Genomic DNA, 20,396 nt, shown 5'->3' on the forward strand with positions numbered 1-20,396 from the left:
CATTAAAGATAAACAAGGCAGCCATGCGCAAAAAGTTGCCAAAAAAGTGAACTAAAAAGGGCCATCTTGCTCGCCGCGGTCACATTGCTAGGCGGGCGGCCAGGAACGGGCGGTCGTCATCGCATTGGACATCACCAGTCACCAATCGTTGGAGCGCCCGGTGCCGCTGCACACAGTCAGAGACTGTTTCTGTTACCATAGGGGAATCGTGGAAAGATCACATCTACAAGTTAATGTCTTCTCACACCCGGCACACCCCAGCTGGGTGGTGGGTCCATGAATGACGAACCCAAATAGTTCGCAAAAAGGTTCCGGTAATCCTGTCTGTTCGTTAAGACCAGAAACTCGTCGATCATATAGTACCATAAATCGAGGACGTCTTTGTCTCCATCGCGGTATATGTAGTGTATCGCCATTCCTCGTACCCAATTAACCGCATTCATCCGGGTCATAGGGAAATAGACAGCGTGGGGATGAAAGAGTTCTTGGGGTAAAATCGAAACGTAGGGGCGGCGGAGCAGGAAAGCCAGGATCTGGCGGATCAGTTTCCAGCACTCACGCGCGGGGCCACAGTTCAGTCTATGTTCGTCCGTGTCTAACGTCGTGCAACGGGGGCACACAGGGTCGTCAATTAGGTTAATGGCATGCAGCCGTTGTCGGGTTGGAAGTTTCTCGTTAACGACCACATACCACGTCGACCGCACGAAAGTAGACAGGAACGGCGCGTGGATGGCTCGCCATACTCGTGGCCAGTCGACCGTAGGGTGGCGCCGTACAATGTCGTTATCCGGAGTCCAGTGCTGGAGAGCACTATAATAAGTCTTCGCTGTCGGATTCCGTGTCTCCGATATAACCCGCAACACATAGCTATGCTCTACGAAAAACGTTCTAATGTGTGACAGCGAGGGCGATAAATGTCCAACTGGTACCGCGTACGTGGGGCCACTTCTTCAATCAGTAGGCCTGGGAGACTGGCTGTTGGTGAAAGCCAGAGTCGCCTCATGGAACGGAGATACAGTGCCAGCGCTCTGTGCTTGACGTGAGTGAGTCCAACACCGCCTTTGTCGAAGGGTAAAGTAAGCGTAACAAAACGGATCTTGAAAACAGCACCATCGTTCACCACGCGTCCAAACACTGCCTGTATCCTGGAAGCCATCGTGTCCGTTGTCGGCAGTACATGGGCGTAATGGTTAAGGTGAGAAGCCATGTACATATTAACGTATTGGGCGCGTTGCAAAATGTTCAATGATCTGAATTTATTGAGACGAGCCTCTAAACGGAGTCGTCATAAGACCATACGATACGTAAAGCCCGCCGTGCGTTGTATTTGTCGATGGAGTGATATCCCTAAACACTTGAGCATCGGGACCTTTGTCAGAGGTACGGCCAGACCTGCAGGCATTCCTCGTCCTACCTCCATGTAGCGTGATTTCCGAAGGTTGAGCACACTGCCTGCCACCGCCCCATACTGGTGGAGCCAGGAAAACGCCGTGTGTATTTCGTCACCAGACCGTGCTAAGAACATAACATCGTCGGCGTATGCACCACATCGAAAGGTTACGGAACGGAGGGTAAGTCCTTCTAAGCGTCGCCGTAGTCCGTGAAGAGCTGGTTCGAGGGCAACGGCGAAGAGCATGGCAGAAAGAGGACAACCCTGCCGGACGGACCTGTTGACACGGACGGGGGCGGACCGACAGCCGTTGATCATAATCCTCGTGACAGCCCCGTGGATCAATCGAAGCACAACAGACGTCGTCAGACGCGGGACACCGATGTGTTCCATAACAGCACGCAGGAAACCATGGTTAACGCGGTCGAAAGCATGGTCGAAGTCCAGCGCAACAAGAGCGCCTTGGAGGCGGCAAGTTTGCATGAGCGCCACCACGTCTCTATAGGTGCTTAAAGTCGTAAACCCATTAGTGTCGCCCCCGAGGCAGGTTTGATCAGTGTGAATGGCCGCCATTACCGTAGGTTTGAGCCTCTCACGGAGCATGCGTGTCAACAGCTTATAGTCAGTGTTGAGCATTGTCAACGGGCGAAAATCAAGAGGGTGACGGCCTCCGCCGGGTTTGGGCACAGGGATCAAGAGACCCTCAGTAAAGTCAGATGGTACCTGAAAATCGGCGTCCAGGAGTTCACTGTACATCCTGACCCACATTGGGCCCATGAGATCAAAGAACCGCTTGTAAAATTCAAGAGGGAGGCCGTCAGGGCCAGGCGTTTTGTTGGGAGAGCCACGCAACAGAGCCTCTCGCAGTTCTTCCAAAGTCACCGCCAACAAGAGCGTAGCATCATCTTGTAGGTTCCGAGAGACTGGTAGGTCAGATAGGACTTCCCTGACCCCTACATTCATGTGGGACTCCCTCTCGTAAAGAAGTTTATATGACTGTGTGAACGCTCGGACGATATCCATTTGTGCGTCAACGCGTCGCCCGTCCTCCGTCTCAACCTCGGTAATGAGCTGCCTCTTGCGTCTTCGGCGTTCTTGAATGATATGGTGGAGGGAAGGTCGTTCGCCACGAACATCATCAGTCGTCCTCGCTCGCACCAGCACACCCGCAAGACGTACGGCGTTGATACGAAGCAATTGTGCCTTGACGCGTTGTAGTGCTGATTGTCGCTCTGGCGACGGCGGTTGTACAGCCAGTTCGCGGAGGGCAGTATAGTAAAAATCAGTAGTCGCAGTATACCAGCGCGCTCGGTCGCGTCCATAGCTGACTAATGTTCGGCACAGTGCGGGTTTTGCACACCGTAACCACCATTGAAGTACAGAACGGTAGGCGGGTAAACGCCGGAGGCAATTGCTCCATGTGGACTCGACTGCGCGTCTGCAATTTATCTCATCAAGAAGGGCCACATTGAGGCGCCACGGACCCCTACTTCGGCGGACGCGCTGGCGGGGAAGGGTGAGAGTACACACATATGCGAGGTAATCCGTGAACGCTGCCGGCCACATCTCAGCGTCGACAACGGCCGATCGTAGGCCGCGGGTGACGTAGAATCGATCCAAACGGCTCGCGGAGTGACTAGTAAAGTAGGTGTGTGCTCGACGGTCGCCGTGTTGGATGATCCAGGTGTCCAACAAGGCCAAGTCCTGTACAAGTGCCTGGAGTGCCGGGCAGGTGGTATAGTGTGGCTCCTGGTCGGATGGGCGAAGCACACAATTAAAATCGCCGCCTACTACCAAGTGGTCGGTATTGCCCTGGAAGAGCGGGGCTATATCTTCGGCAAAAAAGGTGCGCCGTTCTCTCCTTTTGCCGGTGCCTGAAGGAGCATATAAGTTCACCAGACGTACTGTACCAATCGTGAGTGCGACCCCCCGGGCCGACGGTAAATAGGAGACATCAGTTGCCATTATCCCTTCCCGCAGTAGAATCGCCGTACCTCCACCGCCCACATCTGCAGGCATAGTGTAGGCGTCATATCCGTAGGCATCGAGACAGAGTCCTGATCGGACTTCTTTAAGGAAAACAACGTCCAGATCCGCAGCGCGTAACGTATCCTTCAGCATACGGATCTTGACATCAGATGTAATGCCATTGACGTTGATCGTGGCGAGGCGGTATGCCTGGTCCATCAAGTCTCGGGAGGTGACCATGGTATGACAGGAGGGCATTAGTCGTGACGTGGAGCGCCGGTCTTGCGAAGTGCTAGGCAGCGACGAGAGGTGCTCATGCCGTCCTAGGCGTCTGTCGCCGGCCACGTAGACGCTGCCATCGGCATCGGTGCATCGTCTTGGTTCTGAAACGCATCCTGCAACTCCATCTCCTGCGCCCAGTCGCCCAGGGACGTTGACACCACTGGATCTCGAGAGGCAGACGGAGGCAAGGGTGCATCCCCGGTGTCGGAGCTGCGGTGATCTCCCGCTTCCTCATGTGGTCCAGACCCAGCGGTAGTGGGAGAAGACGTCGAACCGTGTGAGACGGTAGGGTCGCCTGTGTCGGCGCGGTGGAGCGGTTGAGGCACCTCGTCATCCAGCGGTATCGCCTCGGGCTGTTCTACGTCGTCGGTTGTCTTGCGCCGCTTCTTATGACGCTTGGGTGATTTCTGCTTACGCTGCCGCGCCTCTGTTTCCGACGTAGGGCAAGGGGAGGACGCTGCATCCTGTGCTTCAACTTCCATCGCACCGTCGGCGAGCCGTTGTGACGGTGCGCCGGGGTCCGACGAAAGGACATCAGTAGCATCAGCACTGAAAGACGCTTGCGGCTCCGTGGAAGCTACTGCAGGGTCCTCCAAAGCTCGCACCAATACAGTGGGTTCGTCATATACAGCTGGCGTCTCCCGTCTCGCCGCCGCTACATACGTAATCGGCAGAGAGGTCGGTGTTGACGGACGAATCTGGTCGGTCGAGGGTGTCTGCGCGAGACGGCATTGCAGGCATTCGGTACGCATGTGTCCCGTCTGGCCATAACCGGAGCAGGTTCTCGGCTGACCGTCGTAAATAATTATTGGCCTGCAACCAGCGATCGTGAGATACGAAGGAATATGGCGACGCAGGTCAATACGGACTTGTCGCACCCCGTTAAGGACAGTGTAAGTGTCGAAGGTCTTCCGTTTTTCGGCCGTGTGGCCGAGAACTGTTCCATAGAGTCGAAGAGCAAGGGTGACCAAATCCGCTGGATCTTCAAAAGGGAGCTCAAACACGCGCACATTTTAGATTCCCAATCCAGCACGTCCAAGCGTCACCACACCCACGTTTCCGTCTGAGTGGCAGAACCGATAACCTGCCGTCGAGCGTCCGAGAAGTTTGTCACATGCTTCGTCGTCAGTGAACTTAAGATATACGACGCTGGAGACAATAGATAAGTGGATACCGATCAGCTCGTTAGGATCAACATGTACCACATCGCGTAAAAAACGCTCTACTTCGTGGGCCTTGGACCTAGAGTACGTAGTGTCAAACTGCAGCTTGATCGTGGCTTTCCGATACGAAAGAGCCATCGTGTGTCAGGAACGTGACGGCAATACGTAACACTAGGGCGCCTGTGCGGTAAACAACAACACACCCGGAAACGCGACACGGAGCGGCCGGGACGTACCGCACCGCTCCACAGCCAAAGGCCGAATTACCCCTAGACCAACAGGCCGCACAAGGAAGCAGGTGTGCACACCGCCACCTACAGATATCTTGCCGCACTTGCTGGTCGCAGCATCCAATATGAACCATATTCTCAAAGAGGTTTCTTAATCCGACACCAACAACATGAGCTGTGCTGAGGACCAGTGTATGTGAAGGCTGAAAGAGCTGCTTGAGTTGTGTGACAGTATGTCGATCGTGTGAAGTGCAAATGTTATCGTGTCACGCACCATCCGCCCACTACGTAGCGTTGTGTGACAGCACGCACTTTTCGACAATACTCTGTGTCCATAGCTGTTTTCATAGCTAGGCTGTTTCCAGCACAAAGCATCCACCATACGAAAGTGGCTGTTCCGCGATTTTGATTTCCTTACCCTTAGACATCATTTCATGTACGAATACTGGCAAGAATTCTCGCTACATTCCAAGTTGCTCCCTCCACTTTCAGCCTACTTGGTTGCTTCATTAGCCACGCAAACACATCCTGAGGACGCTACATGTAATAAATCGCAGCTTATAGGTTTAATGTCATGATGCTGCTCAATTCCAGTCCGCGAGGGGCACCCGGTTCCATGGTGTAATGGTTAGCACTCTGGACTTTGAATCCGGCGATCGGAGTTGGAGTCTCGGTGGAACCTGAATCTGTGTTTTGCGATCGTTTCTAGAAATGTGTACAAGCTGGTAGTTGGAATTGTATATCCAGAATTTTAGCTAGGATCATGTAATGCAAATTGTTAATAGCAGTCCACACGTGAAATGGGAACGCTCCAAATGCTTATGCTTTGGCTACTAGGATTAATAACGGAACGTAAGGGGTTCAACTGCGAGAAGACGACCTCAGCTGCTGGTCCCAGTATCTCTCCGTTTTGGGTGCTGCATGCGCGAGCATTTAACAAACGTGCATGCAGTGTACTAGTTCTTGGGAAACGAATAGATTCGTTATACGTGTCAGTCTTTAGGTATAGATATAAGTAATCGAACACGGCTTAATCCTGCTTCGTAGATTGCTTTCCACAAGACGCACTTGCCAGTATCATTGGCCGGTGGCCCGACATGCAGTTTGTCCTGTTGCGTGGCTTGCTTTCAGAGACTCGCTAGTTTGTCGTAGTGCTTGGTTGTCGCGAAAGTGAAAAGTAGTGCCTGTCCGGGATTTGAACCCAGGACCTCCAGCGCCCAAAGCAGGAATCACACTCCTAGACCAACAGGCCGCACAAGAAAGCAGGTGTGTACACCGCCACCTACTGAGATCTTGCCGCACTTGCTAGTCGCAGCATCCAATATGGACCGTATTCTCAAAGAGGTTTCTTAATACGACACCAACAACATGAGCTGTGCTGAGGACCAGTGTATGTGAAGGCAGAAAGAGCTGCTTGAGTTGTGTGACAGTATGTCGATCGTGTGAAGTGCAAATGTTATCGTGTTACGCACCATCCGCCCACTACGTAGCGTTGTGTGACAGCACGCACTTTTCGACAGTACTCTGTGACCATAGCTGTTTTCATAGCTAGGCTGCTTCCAGCACAAAGCATCCACCATACGAAAGTGGCTGTTCCGCGATTTTTATTTCCTGACCCTTAGACATCATTTCATGTACGAATACTGGCAAGAATTCTCGCTACATTCCAAGTTGCTCCCTCCACTTTCAGCCTACTTGGTTGCTTCATTAGCCACGCAAACAATTCCTGAGGACGCTACATGTAATAAATCGCAGCTTATAGGTTTAATGTCATGATGCTGCTCAATTACAGTCCGCGAGGGGCACCCGGTTCCATGGTGTAATGGTCAGCATTCTGAACTTTGAAATCAGCGATCCGAGTTCGAGTCTCGGTGGAACCTAACACTGTGTTTTGCGATTGTTTCTAGAAATGTGTACGAGCTGGTAGTTGGATTGTATATCCAGAATTTTAGCTAGGATCATGTAATGCAAATTGTTAATAGCAGTCCACACGTGAATGGGGAACGCTCCAAATGCTTATGCTTTTGCTACTAGGATTAATAACGGAACGTAAGGGGTTCAACTGCGAGAAGACGACCTCAGCTGCTGGTCCCAGTATCTCTCCGTTTTGGGTGCTGCATGCGCGAGCATTTAACAAACGTGCATGCAGTGTACTAGTTCTTGGGAAACGAATAGATTCGTTATACGTGTCAGTCTTTAGGTATAGATATAAGTAATCGAACACGGCTTAATCCTGCTTCGTAGATTGCTTTCCACAAGACGCACTTGCCAGTATCATTGGCCGGTGGCCCGACATGCAGTTTGTCCTGTTGCGTGGCTTGCTTTCAGAGACTCGCTAGTTTATCGTAGTGCTTGGTTGTCGCGAAAGTGAACAGTAGGGCCTGTCCGGGATTTGAACCCAGGACCTCCAGCGCCCAAAGCAGGAATCACACTCCTAGACCAACAGGCCGCACAAGAAAGCAGGTGTGTACACCGCCACCTACTGAGATCTTGCCGGACTTGCTAGTCGCAGCATCCATTATGGACCGTATTCTCAAAGAGGTTTCTTAATCCGACACCAACAACATGAGCTGTGCTGAGGACCAGTGTATGTGAAGGCAGTAAGAGCTGCTTGAGTTGTGTGACAGTATGTCGATCGTGTGAAGTGCAAATGTTATCGTGTTACGCACCATCCGCCCACTACGTAGCGTTGTGTGACAGCACGCACTTTTCGACAGTACTCTGTGACCATAGCTGTTTTCATAGCTAGGCTGCTTCCAGCACAAAGCATCAACCATACGAAAGTGGCTGTTCCGCGATTTTGATTTCCTGACCCTTAGACATCATTTCATGTACGAATACTGGCAAGAATTCTCGCTACATTCCAAGTTGCTCCCTCCAGTTTCAGCCTACTTGGTTGCTTCATTAGCCACGCAAACAATTCCTGAGGACGCTACATGTAATAAATCGCAGCTTATAGGTTTAATGTCATGATGATGCTCAATTCCAGTCCGTGAGGGGCAAATTGTTAATAGCAGTACACACGTGAATGGGGAACGCTCCAAATGCATATGCTTTTGCTACTAGGATTAATAACGGAACGTAAGGGGTTCAAATGCGAGAAGACGACCTTAGCTGCTGGTCCCAGTATCTCTCCGTTTTGGGTGCTGCATGCGCGAGCATTTGACAAACGTGCATGCAGTGTACTAGTTCTTGGGAAACGAATAGATTCGTTATACGTGTCAGTCTTTAGGTATAGATATAAGTAATCGAACACGGCTTAATCCTGCTTCGTAGATTGCTTTCCACAAGACGCACTTGCCAGTATCATTGGCCGGTGGCCCGACATGCAGTTTGTAGTGTTGCATGGCTTACTTTCAGAGACTCGCTAGTTTATCGTAGTGCTTGGTTGTCGCGAAAGCGAAAAGTAGTGCCTGTGCGGGATTTGAACCCGGGACCTCCTGCAACCAAAGCAGGAATCATACCCCTAGACCAACAGGCCGCATAAGAAAGCAGGTGTGCACACCGCCACCTACTGAGATCTTGCCGCAGTTGCTAGTCGCAGCATCCAATATGGACCGTATTCTCAAAGAGGTTTCTTAATCCGACACCAACAACATGAGCTGTGCTGAGGACCAGTGTATGTGAAGGCTGAAAGAGCTGCTTGAGTTGTGTGACAGTTTGTTGTTAATAGCAGTCCACACGTGAATGGGGAACGCTCCAAATGCTTATGCTTTTGCTACTAGGATTAATAACGGAACGTAAGGGGTTCAACTGCGAGAAGACGACTTCAGCTGCTGGTCCCAGTATCTCTCCGTTTTGGGTGCTGCATGCGCGTGCATTTAACAAACGTGCATGCGATGTACTAGTTCTTGGGAAACGAATAGAATCGTTACACGTGTCAGTCTTCAGGTATAGATATATGTAATCGAACACGGCTTAATCCTGCCTCGTAGATTGCTTTCCACAAGACGCACTTGCCAGTATCACTTGCCGGTGGCCCGACATGCAGTGTGTCCTGTTGCATTGCTTACTTTCAGAGACTCGCTAGTTTATCGTAGTGCTTGGTTGTCGCGAAAGTGAAAAGTAGTGCCTGTCCGGGATTTGAACCCGGGACCTCCTGCACCCAAAGCAGGAATCATACCCCTAGACCAACAGGCCGCACAAGGAAGCATGTGTGCACCCCGCCACCTACTGATATCTTGCCGCACTTGCTAGTTGCAGCATCCAATATGGACCATATTCTCAAAGAGGTTTCTTAATCCGACACCAACAACATGAGCTGTGCTGAGGATCAGTGTATCTGAAGGCTGAAAGAGCTGCTTGAGTTGTATGACAGTATGTCGATCGTGTGAAGTGCAAATGTTATCGTGTCACGTACCATCCGCCCACTACGTAGCGTTGTGTGACAGCACGCACTTTTCGACAGTACTCTGTGTCCATGGCTGTTTTCATAGCTAGGCTGTTTCCAGCACAAAGCATCCACCATACGAAAGTGGCTGTTCCGCGATTTTGATTACCTGACCCTTAGACATCATTTCATGTACGAATACTGGCAAGAATTACTGCTACATTCCAAGTTGCTCCCTCCATTTTCAGCCTACTTGGTTGCTTCATTAGCCACGCAAACACTTCCTGAGGACGCTACATGTAATAAATGGCAGCTTATAGGTTTAATGTCATGATGATTCTCAATTCCAGTCCGTGAGGGGCAACCGGTTCCATGGTGTAATAGTAAGCACCGTGGACTTAGAATCCAGCGATCCGAGTTCGAGACTCGGTGGAACCTGAATCTATGTTTTGCGATCGTTTCTAGAAATGTGTACGATCTGGTAGTTGGAATTGTATACCCAGAATTTTAGCTAGGATCATGTAATGCAAATTGTTAATAGTAGTCCACACATGAATGGGGAACGCTCCAAATGCTTATGCTTTTGCTACTAGGATTAATAACGGAACGTAAGGGATTCAACTGCGAGAAGACGACCTCAGCTGCTGGTCCCAGTATCTCTCCGTTTTGGGAGCTGCATGCGCGTGCATTTAACAAACGTGCATGCGATGTACTAGTTCTTGGGAAACGAATAGAATCGTTATACGTGTCAGTCTTTAGGTATAGATATAAGTAATCGAACACGGCCTAATCCTGCTTCGTAGATTGCTCTCCACAAGACGCACTTGCCAGTATAATTGGCCGGTGGCCAGACATGCAGTTTGCCCTGTAGCATGGCTTACTTTCAGAGACTCGCTAGTTTATCGTAGTGCTTGGTTGTCGCGAAAGTGAAAAGTAGTGCCTGTCCGGGATTTGAACCCGGGACCTCCTGCACCCAAAGCAGGAATCATACCCCTAGATCAACAGGCCGCACAAGGAAGCATGTGAGCACCCCGCCACCTACTGACATCTTGCCGCACTTGCTAGTTGCAGCATCCAATATGGACCATATTCTCAAAGAGGTTTCTTAATCCGACACCAACAACATGAGCTGTGCTGAGGACCAGTGTATGTGAAGGCTGAAAGAGCTGCTTGAGTTGTGTGACAGTATGTTGTTAATACCAGTCCACACGTGAATGGAGAACGTTCCAAATGCTTATGCTTTTGCTACTAGGATTAATAACGGAACGTAAGTGGTTCAACTGCGAGAAGACGACCTCAGCTGCTGGTCCCAGTATCTCTCCGTTTTGGGTGCTGCATGCGCGTGCATTTAACAAACGTGCATGCGATGTACTAGTTCTTGGGAAACGAATAGAATCGTTATACGTGTCAGTCTTTAGGTATAGATATAAGTAATCGAACACGGCTTAATCCTGCTTTGTAGATTGCTTTCCACAAGACGCTTTTGCCAGTATCATTGGCCGGTGGCCAGACATGCTGTGTGTACTGTTGCATAGCTTACTTTCAGAGACTCGCTAGTTTATCGTAGTGCTTGGTTGTCGCGAAAGTGAAAAGTAGGGCCTGTCCGGGATTTGAATCCGGGACCTCCAACGCCCAAAGCAGGAATCACACCCCTAGACCTATAGGCCGCACAAGAAAGCAGGTGTGCACACCGCCACCTACTGAGATCTTGCCGCACTTGCTAGTCGCAGCATCCAATATGGACCATATTCTCAAAGAGGTTTCTTAATCCGACACCAACAACATGAGCTGTGCTGAGGACCAATGTATGTGAAGGCTGAAAGAGCTGCTTGAGTTGTGTGACAGTATGTCGATCGTGTGAAGTGCAAATGTTATCGTGTCACGCACCATCCGCCCACTACGTAGCGTTGTGTGACAGCACGCACTTTTCGACAGTACTCTGTGTCCATAGCTGTTATCATAGCTAGGCTGTTTCCAGCACAAAGCATCCACCATACGAAAGTGGCTGTTCCGCGATTTTGATTACCTGACACTTAGACATAATTTCTTGTACGAATACTGGCAAGAATTCACGCTACATTCCAATTTGCTCCCTCCACTTTCAGCCTACTTGGTTGCTTCATTAGCCACGCAAACACTTCCTGAGGACGCTACATGTAATAAATCGCAGCTTATCGGTTTAATGTAATGATGCTGCTCAATTACAGTAAGCGAGGGGCACCCGGTTCCATGGTGTATGGTTAGCACTCTGGACTTTGAATCCAGCCATCCGAGTTCGAGTCTCGGTGGAACCTGAATCTGTGTTTTGCGATCGTTTCTAGAAATGTGTACGAGCTGGTAGTTGGAATTGTATAACCAGAATTTTAGCTAGGATCATGTAATGCAAATTGTTAATAGTAGTCCACACATGAATGGGGAACGCTCCAAATGCTTATGCTTTTGGTACTAGGATTAATAACGGAACGTAAGGGGTTCACCTGCGAGAAGACGCCCTCAGCTGCTGGTCCCAGTATCTCTCCGTTTTGGGAGCTGCATGCGCGTGCATTTAACAAACGTGCATGCGATGTACTAGTTCTTGGGAAACGAATAGAATCGTTATACGTGTCAGTCTTTAGGTATAGATATAAGTAATCGAACACGGCCTAATCCTGCTTCGTAGATTGCTTTCCACAAGACGCACTTGCCAGTATCATTGGCCGGTGGCCAGACATGCAGTTTGCCCAGTAGCATGGCTTACTTTCAAAGACTCGCTAGTTTATCGTAGTGCTTGGTTGTCGCGAAAGTGATAAGTAGGGCCTGTCCGGGATTTGAACTAGGGACCTCCTGCACCCTAAGCAGGAATCATACCCCTAGACCAACAGGCCGCACAAGGAAGCATGAGTGCACCTCGCCACCTACTGATATCTTGCCGCACTAGCTAGTAGCTGCATCCAATATGGACCATATTCTCAAAGAGGTTTCTTAATCCGACACCAACAACATGAGCTGTGCTGAGGACCAGTGTATGTGAAGGCTGAAAGAGCTGCTTGAGTTGTGTGACAGTATCTCGATTGTGTGAAGTGCAAATGTTATCGTGTCACGCACCATCCGCCCACTACGTAGCGTTGTGTGACAGCACGCACTTTTCGACAGTACTCTGTGTCCATAGCTGTTTTCATAGCTAGGCTGCTTCCAGCACAAAGCATCCACAATACGAAAGTGGCTGTTCCGCGATTTTGATTTCCTGACCCTTAGACATCATTTCATTTACGAATACTGGCAAGAATTCTCGCTACATTCCAAGTTGCTCCCTCCACTTTCAGCCTACTTGGTTTCTTCATTAGCCACGCAAACACTTCCTGAGGACGCTACATGTAATAAATCGCAGCTTACAGGTTTAATGTCATGATGCTGCTCAATTCCAGTCCGCGAGGGGCACTTGGTTCCATGGTGTAATGGTTAGCACTCTGGACTTTGAATCCGGCGATCCGAGTGCGAGTCTCGGTGGAACCTGAATCTGTGTTTTGCGATCGTTTCTAGAAATGTGGACGAGCTGGTAGTTGGAATTTTATATATCCAGAATTTTAGCTAGGATCATGTAATGCAAATTGTTAATAGCAGTCCACACGTGAATGGGGAACGCTCCAAATGCTTATGCTTTTGCTACTAGGATTAATAATGGAACGTAAGGGGTTCAACTGCGAGAAGACGACCTCAGCTGCTGGTCCCAGTATCTCTCCGTTTTGGGTGCTGCATGCGCGTGCATTTAACAAACGTGCATGCGATGTACTAGTTCCTGGGAAACGAATAGAATCGTTATACGTGTCAGTCTTTAGGTATAGATATAAGTAATCGAAGTCGGCTTAATCCTGCTTCGTAGATTGCTTTCCACAAGACGCACATGCCAGTATCATTGGCCGGTGGCCCGACATGCAGTGGGTACTGTTGCATGGCTTACTTTCAGAGACTCGCTAGTTTAACGTAGTGCTTGGTTGTCGCGAAAGTGAAAAGTAGGGCCTGTGCGGGATATGTACCCGGGGCCTCCTGCACCCAAAGCAGGAATCACACAACTAGACCAACAGGCCGAACAAGGAAGCAGGTGTGCACCCCGCCACCTAATGAGATCTTGCCGCACTTGCTAGTTGCAGCATCCAATATGGACCATATTCTCAAAGAGATTTCTTAATCCGACACCAACAACATGAGCTGTGCTGAGGACCAGTGTATGTGAAGGCTGAAAGAGCTGCTTCAGTTGTGTGACAGTATGTCGATCGTGTGAAGTGCAAATGTTATCGCGTCACGCACCATCCGCCCACTACGTAGCGTTGTGTGACAGCACGCACTTTTCGACAGTACTCTGTGTCCATAGCTGTTTTCATAGCTAGGCTGTTTCCAGCACAAAGCATCCACCATACGAAAGAGGCTGTTTCGCGATTTTGATTACCTGACACTTAGACATCATTTCATGTAAGAATACTGGCAAGAATTCTCGCTACATTCCAAGTTGCTCCCTCCACTTTCAGCCTACTTGGTTGCTTCATTAGCCATGCAAACACTTCCTGAGGACGCTACATGTAAAAATCGCAGCTTATCGGTTTAATGTCATGATGCTGCTCAATTACAGTCCGCGAGGGGCACCCGGTTCCATGGTGTATGGTTAGCACACTGGACTTTGAATCCGGCGATCCGATTTCGAGTCTCGGTGGAACCTGACTCTGTGTTTTGCGATCGTTTCTAGAAATGTGTACGATCTGGTAGTTGGAATTGTATACCCAGAATTTTAGCCTGGATCATGTCATGCAAATTGTTAATAGCAGTCCACACGTGAAATGGGAACGCTCCAAATGCTTATGCTTTTGCTACTAGGATTAATAACGGAACGTAAGGGGTTCAACTGCGAGAAGACGACCTCAGCTGTTGGTCCCAGTATCTCTCCGTTTTGGGTGCTGCATGAGCGTGCATTTAACAAACGTGCATGCGATGTACTAGTTCTTGGGAAACGAATAGAATCGTTATACGTGTCAGTCTTTAGGTATAGATATAAGTAATCGAACACGGCTTAATCCTGCTTCGTAGATTGCTTTCCACAAGACGCACTTGCCAGTGTCGTTGGCCGGTGGCCCGACATGCAGTTTGTCCTGTTGCATGGCTTACTTTCAGAGACTCGCTAGTTTATCGTAATGCTTGGTTGTCGCGAAAGTGAAAAGTAGGGCCTGTCCGGGAATTGAACCCGGGTACTCCTGCACCCAAAGCAGGAATCATACCCATAGACCAACAGGCCGCACAAGAAAGCAGGTGTGCACCCCAACACCTACTGATATCTTGAAGCACTTGCTAGTCGCAGCATCCAATATGAACCGTATTCTCAAAGAGGTCTCTTAATCCGACACCAACAACATGAGCTGTGCTGAGGACCAGTGTATGTGAAGGCTGAAAGAGCTGCTTCAGTTGTGTGACAGTATGTCGATCGTGTGAAGTGCAAATGTTATCGTGTCACGCACCATCCGCCCACTACGTAGAATTGTTTGTCAGAACGCACTTTTCGACAGTACTCTGTGTCCATAATTGTTTTCATAGCTAGGCTGCTTACAGCACAAAGCATCCACCATACGAAAGTGGCTGTTCCGCGATTTTGATTACCTGACCCTTAGACATCATTTCATGTACGAATACTGGCAAGAATTCTCGCTACATTCCAAGTTGCTCCCTCCACTATCAGCCTACTTGATTGCTTCATTGGCCACGCAAACACTTCCTGAGGATGCTACATGTAATAAATGGCAGCTTATAAGTTTAATGTCATGATGATGCTCAATTCCAGTCCGTGAGGGGCACCCAGTTCCATTGTGTAATGATTAGCACTCTGGACTTTGAATCCAGCGATTCGAGTTCGAGTATCGGTGGAACCTGACTCTGTGTTTTGCTATCGTTTCTAGAAATGTGTACGAGCTGGTAGTTGGAATTGTATATCGAGAATATTAGCTAGGATCATGTAATACAAATTGTTAATAGCAGTCCACACGTGAATGGGGAACGCTACAAATGCTTATGCTTTTGCTACTAGGATTAATAACGGAACGTAAGGGGTTCAACTGCGAGAAGACGACCTCAGCTGCTTGTCCCAGCATCTCTCCGTTTTGGGTGCTGCATGCGCGTGCATTTAACAAACGTGCATGTGATGTACTATTTCCTGGGAAATGAATCGAATCGTTCTACGTGTCAGTCTTTAGGTATAGATATAAGTAATCGAAGACGGCTTAATCCTGCTTCGTAGATTGCTTTCCACAAGACGCACTTGCCAGTATCATTGGCCGGTGGCCCGACATGCAGTTTGTCCTGTTGCATGGCTTACTTTCAGAGACTCGCTGGTTTATCGTAGTGCTTGGTTGTCGCAAAAGTGAAAAGTAGGGCCTGTCCGGGATTTGAACCCGGGACCTCCTGTACCCAAAGCAGGAATCACGCCCCTAGACCAACAGGCAGCACAAGGGAGCAGGTGTGCACCCCGCCACCTATTGAGATCTGGCCGCACTTGCTAGTCGCAGCATCCAATATGGACCATATTCTCAAAGAGGTTTCTTTATCCGACACCAGCAACATGAGCTGTGCTGAGGACCAGTGTATGTGAAGGCTGAAAGAGCTGCTTGAGTTGTGTGACAGTATGTCGATCGTGTGAAGTGCAAATGTTATCGTGTCACGCACCATCCGCCCACTACGTAGAATTGTTTGTCAGAACGCACTTTTCGACAGTACTCTGTGTCCATAATTGTTTTCATAGCTAGGCTGCTTCCAGCACAAAGCATCCACCATACGAAAGTGGCTGTTCCGCGATTTTGATTACCTGACCCTTAGACATCAATTCATGTACGAATATGGCAAGAATTCTCGCTACATTCCAAGTTGCTCCCTCCACTTTCAGCCTACTTGGTTGCTTCATTAGCCACGCAAACACTTCCTGAGGACGCTACATGTAATAAATCGCAGCTTATAGGTTTAATGTCATGATGCTGCTCAATTTCAGGCCGCGAGGTGCACCAGATTCCATGGTGTAATGGTTAGCACTCTGGACTTTGAATCCAGCGATCCGAGTTCGAGTCTCGGTGAAACCTGAATCTGTGTTTTGCAATCGTTTCTAGAAATGTGTACGAGCTGGTAGTTGGAATTGTATATCAAGAATTTTAGCTAGGATCATGTAATGCAAATTGTTAATAGCAGTCCACACGTGAATGGGGAACGCTCCAAATGCTTTTGCTTTTGCAACTAAGATTAATAACGGAACGTAAGCGGTTCAACTGCGAGAAGACGACCTCAGCTGCTGGTCCCAGTATCTCTCCGTTTTGGGTGCTGCATGCGCGTGCATTTAACAAACGTGCATGCGATGTACTAGTTCCTGGGAAACGAATAGAATCGTTATACGTGTCAGTCTTTAGGTATAGATATAAGTAATCGAACACGGCTTAATCCTGCTTGGTAGATTGCTTTCCACAAGACTCACTTGCCAGTATCATTGGCCGGTGGCACGACATGCAGTTTGTCCTGTTGCATGGCTTACTTTCAGAGACTCGCTGGTATATCGTAGTGCTTGGTTGTCGCGAAAGTGAAAAGTAGGGCCTGTCCGGGATTTGAACCCGGGACCTTCTGTACCCAAAGCAGGAATCATATCCCTAGACCAACAGGCCGCACAAGGGAGCAGGTGTGCACCCCGACAACTACTGAGATCTTGCCGCACTTGCTAGTTGCAGCATCCAATATGGACCATATTCTCAAAGAGGTTTCTTAATCCGACACCAACAACATGAGCTGTGCTGAGGACAAGTGTATGTGAAGGCTGAAAGAGCTGCTTGAGGTGTGTGACAGTATGTCGATCGTGTGAAGTGCAAATGTTATCGTGTCACGCACCATCCGCCCACTACGTAGCGTTGTTTGTTAGAACGCACTTTTCGACAGTACTCTGTGTCCATAGCTGTTTTCATAGCTAGGCTGCTTCCAGCACAAAGCATCCACCATACGAAAGTGGCTGTTCCGCGATTTTGATTTCCTGACCCTTAGACATCATTTCATGTACGAATACTGGCAAGAATTCTCGCTACATTCCAAGTTGCTCCCTCCACTTTCAGCCTACTTGGTTGCTTCCTTAGCCACGCAAACACTTCCTGAGGACGCTACATGTAATAAATCGCAGCTTATACGTTTAATGTCATGATGCTGCTCAATACCAGTCCGCGAGGGGCACCCAGTTCCATTGTGTAATGGTTAGCACTCTGGACTTTGAATCCAGCGATTCGAGTTCGAGTCTCGGTGGAACCTGACTCTGTGTTTTGCTATCGTTTCTAGAAATGTGTACGAGCTGGTAGTTGGAATTGTATATCGAGAATATTAGCTAGGATCATGTAATACAAATTGTTAATAGCAGTCCACACGTGAATGGGGAACGCTACAAATGCTTATGCTTTTGCTACTAGGATTAATAACGGAACGTAAGGGGTTCAACTGCGAGAAGACGACCTCAGCTGCTGGTCCCAGTATCTCTCCGTTTTGGGTGCTGCATGCGCGTGCATTTAACAAACGTGCATGCGATGTACTAGTTCTTGGGAAACGAATAGATTCGTTATACGTGTCAGTCTTTAGGTATAGATATAAGTAATCGAACACGGCTTAGTCCTGCTTCGTAGATTGCTTTCCACAAGACGCACTTGCCAGTATCATTGGCTGGTGGCCCGACATGCAGTTTGTCCTGTTGCATGGCTTACTTTCAGAGACTCGCTAGTTTATCGTAGTGCTTGGTTGTCGCGAAAGTGAAAAGTAGGGCCTGTCCGGGATTTGAACCCGGGACCTCCAGCGCCCAAAGCAGGAATCACACCCCTAGACCAACAGGCCGCACAAGAAAGCAGGTGTGCACACCGCCACCTACTGAGATCTTGCCGCACTTGCTAGTTGCAGCATCCAATATGGACCATATTCTCAAAGAGGTTTCTTAATCCGACACCAACAACATGAGCTGTGCTGAGGACCAGTGTATGTGAAGGCTGAAAGAGATGCTTTAGTTGAGTGACAGTATGTCGATCGTGTGAAGTGCAAATGTTATCGTGTCACGCACCATCCGCCCACTACGTAGCGTTGTGTGACAGCACGCACTTTTCCACAGTACTCTGTGTCCATAGGTGTTTTCATAGCTAGGCTGCTTCCAGCACAAAGCATCCACCATACGAAAGTGGCTGTTCCGCGATTTTGATTACCTGACCCTTTGACATCAATTCATGTACGAATACTGGCAAGAATTCTCGCTACATTCCAAGTTGCTCCCTCCACTTTCAGCCTACTTGGTTGCTTCATTAGCCACGCAAACACTTCCTGAGGACGCTACATGTAATAAATCGCAGCTTATAGGTTTAACGTCATGATGCTGCTCAATTTCAGGCCGCGAGGGGCACCAGGTTCCACGGTGTAATGGTTAGCACTCTGGACTTTGAATCCAGCGATCCGAGTTCGAGTCTCGGTGGAACCTGAATCTGTGTTTTGCAATCGTTTCTAGAAATGTGTACGAGCTGGTAGTTGGAATTGTATATCAAGAATTTTAGCTAGGATCATGTAATGCAAATTGTTAATAGCAGTCCACACGTGAATGGGGAACGCTCCAAATGCTTATGCTTTTGCTACTAGGATTAATAACGGAACGTAAGGGGTTCAACTGCGAGAAGACGACCTCAGCTGCTGGTCCCAGTATCTCTCCGTTTTGGGTGCTGCATGCGCGTGCATTTAACAAACGTGCATGCGATGTACTAGTTCCTGGGAAACGAATAGAATCGTTATACGTGTCAGTCTTTAGGTATAGATATAAGTAATCGAACACGGCTTAGTCCTGCTTGGTAGATTGCTTTCCACAAGACGCACTTGCCAGTATCATTGGCCGGTGGCACGACATGCAGTTTGTCCTGTTGCATGGCTTACTTTCAGAGACTCGCTGGTTTATCGTAGTGCTTGGTTGTCGCGAAAGTGAAAAGTAGGGCCTGTCCGGGATTTGAACCCGGGACCTTCTGTACCCAAAGCAGGAATCATATCCCTAGACCAACAGGCCGCACAAGGGAGCAGGTGTGCACCCCGACAACTACTGAGATCTTGCCGCACTTGCTAGTTGCAGCTTCCAATATGGACCATATTCTCAAAGAGGTTTCTTAAACCGACACCAACAACATGAGCTGTGCTGAGGACAAGTGTATGTGAAGGCTGAAAGAGCTGCTTGAGTTGTGCGACAGTATGTCGATCGTGTGAAGTGCAAATGTTATCGTGTCACGCACCATCCGCCCACTACGTAGCGTTGTTTGTCAGAACGCACTTTTCGACAGTACTCTGTGTCCATAGCTGTTTTCATAGCTAGGCTGCTTCCAGCACAAAGCATCCACCATACGAAAGTGGCTGTTCCGCGATTTTGATTACCTGACCCTTAGACATCAATTCATGTACGAATACTGGCAAGAATTCTCGCTACATTCCAAGTTGCTCCCTCCACTTTCAGCCTACTTGGTTGCTTCATTGGCCACGCAAACACTTCCTGAGGACGCTACATGTAATAAATGGCAGCTTATAAGTTTAATGTCATGATGATGCTCAATTCCCGTCCGTGAGGGGCAACCGGTTCCATGGTGTAATGGTTAGCACTCTGGACTTTGAATCCAGCGATCCGAGTTCGAGTCTCGGTGGAACCTGAATCTGTGTTTTTCGATCGTTTCTAGAAATGTGTACGAGCTGGTAGTTGGAATTGTATATCCAGAATTTTAGCTAGGATCGTGTAATGCAAATTGTTAATAGCAGTCCACACGTGAATGGGGAACGCTCCAAATGCTTATGCTTTTGCTACTAGGATTAATAACGGAACGTAAGAGGTGCAACTGCGAGAAGACGACCTCAGCTGCTTGTCTCAGCATCTCTCCGTTTTGGGTGCTGCATGCGCGTGCATTTAACAAACGTGCATGTGATGTACTATTTCCTGGGAAATCAATCGAATCGTTGTACGTGTCAGTCTTTAGGTATAGATATAAGTAATCGAACACGGCTTAATC

General features: G+C 48.9%; 8 non-coding genes across 8 annotated transcripts; 4 read left to right on the forward strand and 4 right to left on the reverse strand.

Annotated features, from left to right (window-relative positions):
* Positions 1-9,100: 9,100 nt before the first annotated feature.
* On the reverse strand, positions 9,101-9,173 carry Trnap-ugg (transfer RNA proline (anticodon UGG)). The gene has a single exon. It is a non-coding gene; the product is annotated as a tRNA-Pro (tRNA).
* Positions 9,174-10,298: 1,125 nt separating this feature from the next.
* On the reverse strand, positions 10,299-10,371 carry Trnap-ugg (transfer RNA proline (anticodon UGG)). Its single transcript has one exon. It is a non-coding gene; the product is annotated as a tRNA-Pro (tRNA).
* Positions 10,372-12,783: 2,412 nt separating this feature from the next.
* Positions 12,784-12,855, forward strand: Trnaq-uug (transfer RNA glutamine (anticodon UUG)). The gene has a single exon. It is a non-coding gene; the product is annotated as a tRNA-Gln (tRNA).
* Positions 12,856-14,551: 1,696 nt separating this feature from the next.
* Positions 14,552-14,623, reverse strand: Trnap-ugg (transfer RNA proline (anticodon UGG)). The gene has a single exon. It is a non-coding gene; the product is annotated as a tRNA-Pro (tRNA).
* Positions 14,624-16,376: 1,753 nt separating this feature from the next.
* On the forward strand, positions 16,377-16,448 carry Trnaq-uug (transfer RNA glutamine (anticodon UUG)). Its single transcript has one exon. It is a non-coding gene; the product is annotated as a tRNA-Gln (tRNA).
* Positions 16,449-18,144: 1,696 nt separating this feature from the next.
* Trnap-ugg (transfer RNA proline (anticodon UGG)) lies at positions 18,145-18,216 on the reverse strand. The gene has a single exon. It is a non-coding gene; the product is annotated as a tRNA-Pro (tRNA).
* A 556-nt stretch (positions 18,217-18,772) lies between these two features.
* Positions 18,773-18,844, forward strand: Trnaq-uug (transfer RNA glutamine (anticodon UUG)). Its single transcript has one exon. It is a non-coding gene; the product is annotated as a tRNA-Gln (tRNA).
* A 1,126-nt stretch (positions 18,845-19,970) lies between these two features.
* Positions 19,971-20,042, forward strand: Trnaq-uug (transfer RNA glutamine (anticodon UUG)). Its single transcript has one exon. It is a non-coding gene; the product is annotated as a tRNA-Gln (tRNA).
* The last annotated feature ends 354 nt before the right edge of the window (positions 20,043-20,396 follow it).

This window comes from Schistocerca gregaria, chromosome 2, assembly GCF_023897955.1.
Source record: "Schistocerca gregaria isolate iqSchGreg1 chromosome 2, iqSchGreg1.2, whole genome shotgun sequence".
Lineage (NCBI taxonomy): Eukaryota > Metazoa > Arthropoda > Insecta > Orthoptera > Acrididae > Schistocerca > Schistocerca gregaria.